This window comes from Dinoponera quadriceps, unplaced genomic scaffold (genome assembly GCF_001313825.1).
Source record: "Dinoponera quadriceps isolate SergipeBrazil2010 unplaced genomic scaffold, ASM131382v1 scaffold2164, whole genome shotgun sequence".
Classification (NCBI taxonomy): domain Eukaryota; kingdom Metazoa; phylum Arthropoda; class Insecta; order Hymenoptera; family Formicidae; genus Dinoponera; species Dinoponera quadriceps.
In genome coordinates this window covers 3,069-9,510 of record NW_014556208.1, presented here as the reverse complement: position 1 = coordinate 9,510, position 6,442 = coordinate 3,069, and the positions used below count along the sequence as shown (strand labels likewise).

The 6,442-nt window shown below is 34.9% G+C and overlaps 1 pseudogene; it reads right to left on the bottom strand.

The window, feature by feature from the left end:
• Nucleotides 1-1,094: 1,094 nt before the first annotated feature.
• LOC106747177 lies at nt 1,095-2,142 on the bottom strand (annotated as a pseudogene).
• Between the last annotated feature and the right edge of the window lie 4,300 nt (nt 2,143-6,442).

Here is a 6,442-nt window from a genome sequence, read left to right as displayed (position 1 = left end):
ATGGTCGGTCGGTCGCGGTGTTCGCCGGGGGGGGGTGCATCGTTACAAGTGATGGATATGAGTACCAACATAACGCCACAAAAAAATTGAAAATCGAATATACGTAACCCGCGGAAATTCAAAATTCGCGATACTTTTTGAACAGACTTCGTATATTAGTATATATATTTTTCACAAGTATGAACCTATTCATTATAATATATTTAAGACATATTAATATTAATATAGTATTATATTAATATAGTGTATAATATAATATTAATATAGTGATACTCAATCTGTCCACGCAAAAATTAATTACATATTTTTATGACGTGCTGCACATAGTTTCATGAAAATATTGAATACTTCCAACATTATGTGCCGTTATATTTTTTTGCATAAAATATTAATATTTTATGTAAACCGGCTGGAATCCTTTCGGTTTTATTACATGTTATTACGTATTATTGGTTTACAATGAATGTCGTCGTGTTCAAATATTTTCGTGTGTATTGAACTTTAAATTGTTTTACCAGAACGTTGGACGTGTTTTCCATAAATTTGGAAATTATGGAAGACAATAACCGAGCTGTTAAATTAATAATTGATAATTAATATAAAATCACAATTGTTTTTGAATAACTTAAATTGTGCATATACCAAATATTAATACTGTAAACGATATTCAAATGATTAAAGCAAAATTTGTTACTCGTGAACACACACACATACATATTGTTAAAAATATGCAGATAGCCAAACTTGCGCAAACAGATTTCGAGCAGAATCTGCTAAATTTTTAATGGCAGGAAGTCAACAAATCTAACATAAAGTCCATTTTATCAGATTATGTTGCCCAACTACTACCAAAGATGCGATAGAGTTTATTAACAGGCAATGCGAACAGATTGGCGGCAGAAACCGAGTAGAGACTGTAGCGATTTGATAGCAGATTATTGGCAAAAAGCGAACATATCTTGCTGAACGTAATTTAGCAGCAGGCTTTATCGCCAAAATATGAGCTGAATGCGGACATAGATATTTATGTTTTTATTGTGTAGGATTCTAGTCAAATTTGTTGCCAATATGCATGCAGTCTGTGACCAATTTGCTTAGAGAGTAGATACGTGATAATGTGAGTATATCTTCCACAGTATAACTTTTTCTCGTTCACTATAACGTAGCACTCTAAATCCAATACTTTCGAATAATATTCTCAGTTCCTTTCAAAGGTCAGTTGAATTGGAAAATGGCGGTCTAAAATTTTTCACCTATTATGTATGTGCAAATAAAATATTTAATAATTTGTAGATTAACAATCGCGAAGGTGAAAGCATGTAGTCAATAAAAATATTTACCTATCGTATACGATGCGTATCGAACATCATTCAATATTTCATTTAAAATGTCAAACGTAGCATGAAATTGTACCATTAATATTAGTACTGTTCCTCCAGGTCGGAGTAAACGATACATATTTTCCAATGCATACCTATTAGATGAAAAATAAACTAGATTATTATTTGGAGCATTTGTTCATTAAATTATATGAACGAATAGTTTTTATGAAAAAAATATTACAATTTTCAATTATTAAATTGCATTTGAAGAATCAATGGAGTTACATCGTTATTTCTTTCTAACGAAAATAAAAATGTCGGGAAATATTTTTCGTGTATTGGTCACAAAAGAATATTTAAAGAAGAAGTTGGGTCTCCGAGAAGGCGCTTATATAAAGCATAAAGAAAATCCAACACATTTTGTTTAAACATCTTTCTTACCGAATATCATGACACCAATGCAAAGTATGAAATGAGAAAACATTATCTTATTTGGTAAGATATTTTCCAAGTGGATGTTTTGTTTCAATATCTAGTATTTAAAATCTCAATCTTTGTTCGACACCATATACTTTATTTGCATGTGTGATCATGATTTCGGAAATATCCTTACCTTTGCATAAAACGTAATTAATCAAAAAATATTTTCAACATATATTGTATTTTCATAATGTACCACTTTCTTACCAATAAATACCGCTTTTTAATTGTGTGCGAGTAAAAGCATATATCGTATCGCATATGTAGCGTTACCTGGGCCGCAAACAACATTCATACACTTTCCTGACATATGCTTTAATTCTTAGCCTAACTCGTCAATCAATTAGGTTTTTTACGTAAAGAACGTAATTATCGAGTTTGAAGAAGAATTAAAGCATATGTCAGGGAAATGTATGGATGTCGGTTTCAACCCTGGTTACACATTGAAGTGTGTAAGTACAAGAAGGGGGATATTTTGAGATTTTCTCGTATCAGTGTCTTCAACCCCACGTGACAAATCCAAAAGAATATACCCAAATGAACAACTCAACACATTTTTTATCTATGATCTGTGAAAATCTAGCAGGGTGCGTATATATATAAAATTTATTTAGATTCAATCACATCAATGCATAAGACCTCAATAAATACAATAATTCGTAGAATGTAAAGACATAAAGGACCCATTACAACATAGATATAATAAAATTTATGCTCGGTATCTATTGAGAGAAAATAATTAGAAGAAGTTAGTGAGTAATATTTGTACAGTAAATATAAAAGAGGATAAACGAATGGCCTTGACTTAAAGAACACACTATTCACTTGTATTTAGGTAGGAGCGGAACGACTCAAGAAGAGATGAAAGACGCTAGTGCGAGCTGTGCGCAAGTTCTCACCATAGATACTAGAAATAAGTCGTAGCTCCGCAAAACTATAATGAAGGAGAAAATATACATAATCAAAAGCCGCATACATGAATATCATGAACAATTCGTGTTACCACTTTGCAGATAAAAAATAAATTATTTTTGATACATTCATAGCAAATATTTTTTTCGTATTTTTCTCTATAAAAACACCTATTTTCTACACCTCGACAAATCTTCTTATCAGTTATCCACTGGTTAAAGGAATATATTTTTTTAACTTATATTTTTTTGCGTGATAACTGTGGTTAAAGGAATACCTTTCCACTGGTTAAAGGAATATATTATTTGAACTTATATTTTTTTGCATGATAACTCTTAAAAAATGCATTAGTTACAGTGCCGCAGGATCTCAAGTAAATGAAAGTATACGTTAAGTTAATCGTAAATTTATTTAATCGAGCGGTCCTTCTTTGTCATTGCGCCAAGAAAAGTGTACCTCAAATGTGACAATATCTCGCAGAATAATATATTTCTTTTGTCTGTAATATTTCTAAACTTCTTCAAATTATTCGCCAGTTAAGTCTTAAAAACCTCTTAAACTCCTCAGATGAGATATCGCAAGACCTTAAGTAATTGAACATATAGGTGAAATTAATCGAAAATTATTTTAATTAAACGGTTCTGTTTTTCTTTACTGCATAAAAGAAATAAAGCCTTGTAAGAGATGGACTATACAAAATAAAATATTTCTTATGGTTTAAATTTTTCTATCTATCTTTTAAATGTTTCAAAATTTGCATATATTATTAATTTAAATAGTAAAATATTACAAAGTGTTCTTTGTTAGAAATAACCTAATATGCATTAGGCCGCAGGAATTTCGGCAGAATTGACTAAATCGCCGGTCCAAGTCATCGTCGGTGTTAAAAGCGCGTTTCGCGCTTTCGCGCTCACATGGCGTTTTACGCGTGGACTTAGAGAGACGGCGAGATTTGCGTGGATTAGAATATATGCGGGGCCCTATCGCATTTTATGTTCGCGTCTTGCGTGTGTTATCTTCACGTCATCGAATCTTTAAAAATAATTTACGCAAATCGCGATGACACACATGCTATTTATCCCGTGAATCTCTTTCGCTAGGTCCGAGTTTTGGCAATAACAACGCTACCACGAGAAAGAAAGAGAGAGATAGATAGATAGATAGATAGATAGATAGATAGAGAGAGAGAGAGAGAGAGAGAGAGAGAGAGAAAATCGACGCTACGATCCTAAGCGCATCATTCCGCGCGATTTAATTTGCAGCTCGTCAGAATTAACATTGTGATGCAGTCCAAACAGCTCGTTATTTGACATAAGCAGCGTGCCTGAATGCAGGAAGAGTAGCAATTATCTCAGGTTAAACGAACTGCCCCGGTGGAAATCTTAAAATATTGCAAACCTGCTGTCAAACATTATTAATGCGAAGGATAAACCGGTGCAACCACGATCTATTTAAAAACATTATGATCGCGCGCTGTGTTACGCCGCCGCAAACATTCTACTTTATCACGCGATTTCTTCGCATAGATTTCAAACGGCGAACGAGTAACATTACAAGGACGACGTCATATTATTTCATGTACAAGTTTCGAGTCCAAAAATTTCCCATTGTATACCATTTACCAGATACAAACAAGCGTCAGTCGTTGAGTAAAAATTAAAAAATTCTCTCCCGAGATACCTTTTATCGGGGAAAAACATCGACTTAAGATGTTAATAGCCGTAGAGTTCGTAGTGAGGAGAGGCAATTAGCGTGACATTGTGCGCATCGTGATTTTATTGCACAACAGAATATCTCAGAGATTTGGAATAAGTGCTACATATGCATTTTTACAGATAATATCTGGATTTTTTCTACGCGAGAATCGACGTCACGACGGGCGCATATATCGCGCGACGCCTCTGACGCGCCTACTGCATGGCGAGCAGATGCAACATTGCTTCGCGGTGACAAATGTTATCGTGAGATTCTCCAGATCAAAAATTATTTTAAAACGTCTTCAAATCCACGGTAAGATTTGCGCTTTAATTAGGAAATTGAAATATTTGTTTAATTAAGTACATAATTTTTGTTAAGCTTGATCTATTTTTATGTTCTATATATCTATTGAATATTAACTCTATCTCTACCCTCTATAGCAAGCAGCACGTAAACGTTCGAGGAACGTTCGCTTTATGTTCACTTGGCTTGTTTATATTCAAAGTTGGAACGTTCGAAGAACATACGTTTTAGAACCTTTAACCCATTGCATCCGTAAGCGGAATATTCCGCGCATTACGATCGTCTACTATCACCGAGCGCGGAATATTCCACGAGCTGCGACTTTTTTATATCACCGCTCGCGAAATATTCCACATATGACACAGTTCAAGTTTTGTCGTCAATCTGTGAGCATTTCAACTATTTTCATTGTATTCCTAACAAATTTATGTTAAATAAATTATACAAACTATATGGAAGTCATTTACTGTAGAAGTTTACTGTGTATAAAAGAACGAGTGTACTGTAGAAGTTAACGAAAATAATAAAACTTCCGATATACGCGCGTGGTGATACGGACCAACCGTTAGTTGAACGCCGCTGATGTCTGAATATAGAAATGTAAGTAGAGTCATTATGTAAATTGGTTAATATATATCTTATGTAGCAACAGTGCCGCGGTATCACAATTTTTAATTAAAATATATATTGGGTTGGCAAATAAGTTCGTTCGGTTTTTTAATCGGAGTAGGTTTACTCGTTTTGATATCTCTTTTCCACAGCGCTATCGCACAACGCGCTTGCGCAGCTAAAAAGCGACGTTCCACCTAACCTATTTGTAAACATACGCCGGTTAATACTAGAGTATTGTGCATAATGTACGGTTGCAAATATTGAAGAAAAGAACGTCCATTTTCGCCATATTTTACTTTTTTATTTCAAAAAAGGCAAACGAGCTGCGGAAGCTCATAAGAAGATTTGTAATGTGTATGTGGACGATGCTTTAACAGAACGTGTGTGTCAAAAATGATTTGCCAAATTCCGTTCTGGAGATTTTGATGTTAGTGACGCGTCGCGTTCTGGTCGTCCAGCAGAGATTGATTCAGCTGTAATAAAGAATACCGTCGACAAAAATCCATCGCAAACAGTACGAGAGATTGCTACGACACTTAATATATCCCACACAAGTGTAGAAAACAATTTGCGTCAGTTGGGATACGTATTTCTTGTCTCAATGTTTGGGTGCCGCACAAATTGACCGAGGCCAACTTAATCGCTCGCATTTCCATCTGCGACGCGCTGCTGAAACGCCAAGAAAACGATCCATTTTTGAAGCGGTTGGTTACGGGAGATGAAAAGTGGATCGTCTACGATAACGTAGTACGTAAAAGATCGTGGGGAAGCAGCAGTGAACCACCACAAACAACCTCGAAGGCAAGATTGCACCCGAAGAAAATTATGCTCTCAATGTGGTGGGATTATAAAGGTATCATTTATTATAAGCTCTTACCATCAGTCAGGACGATCGATTCAACTGTATATTGCTCCCAATTAACGAAATTGAATCAAGCAATACGTTCGAAACGTCCAGAATTGGCAAATCGAAAAGGAGTCGTCTTCCACCACGACAATGCCAGACCCCATACTTCATTAACTACTCGGAACAAATTGTTAAGGCTTGGTTGGGATGTTTTGCCTCACCCTCCTTATTTATCGGCACCCTCTGATTATCATTTGTTCCGGTCGCT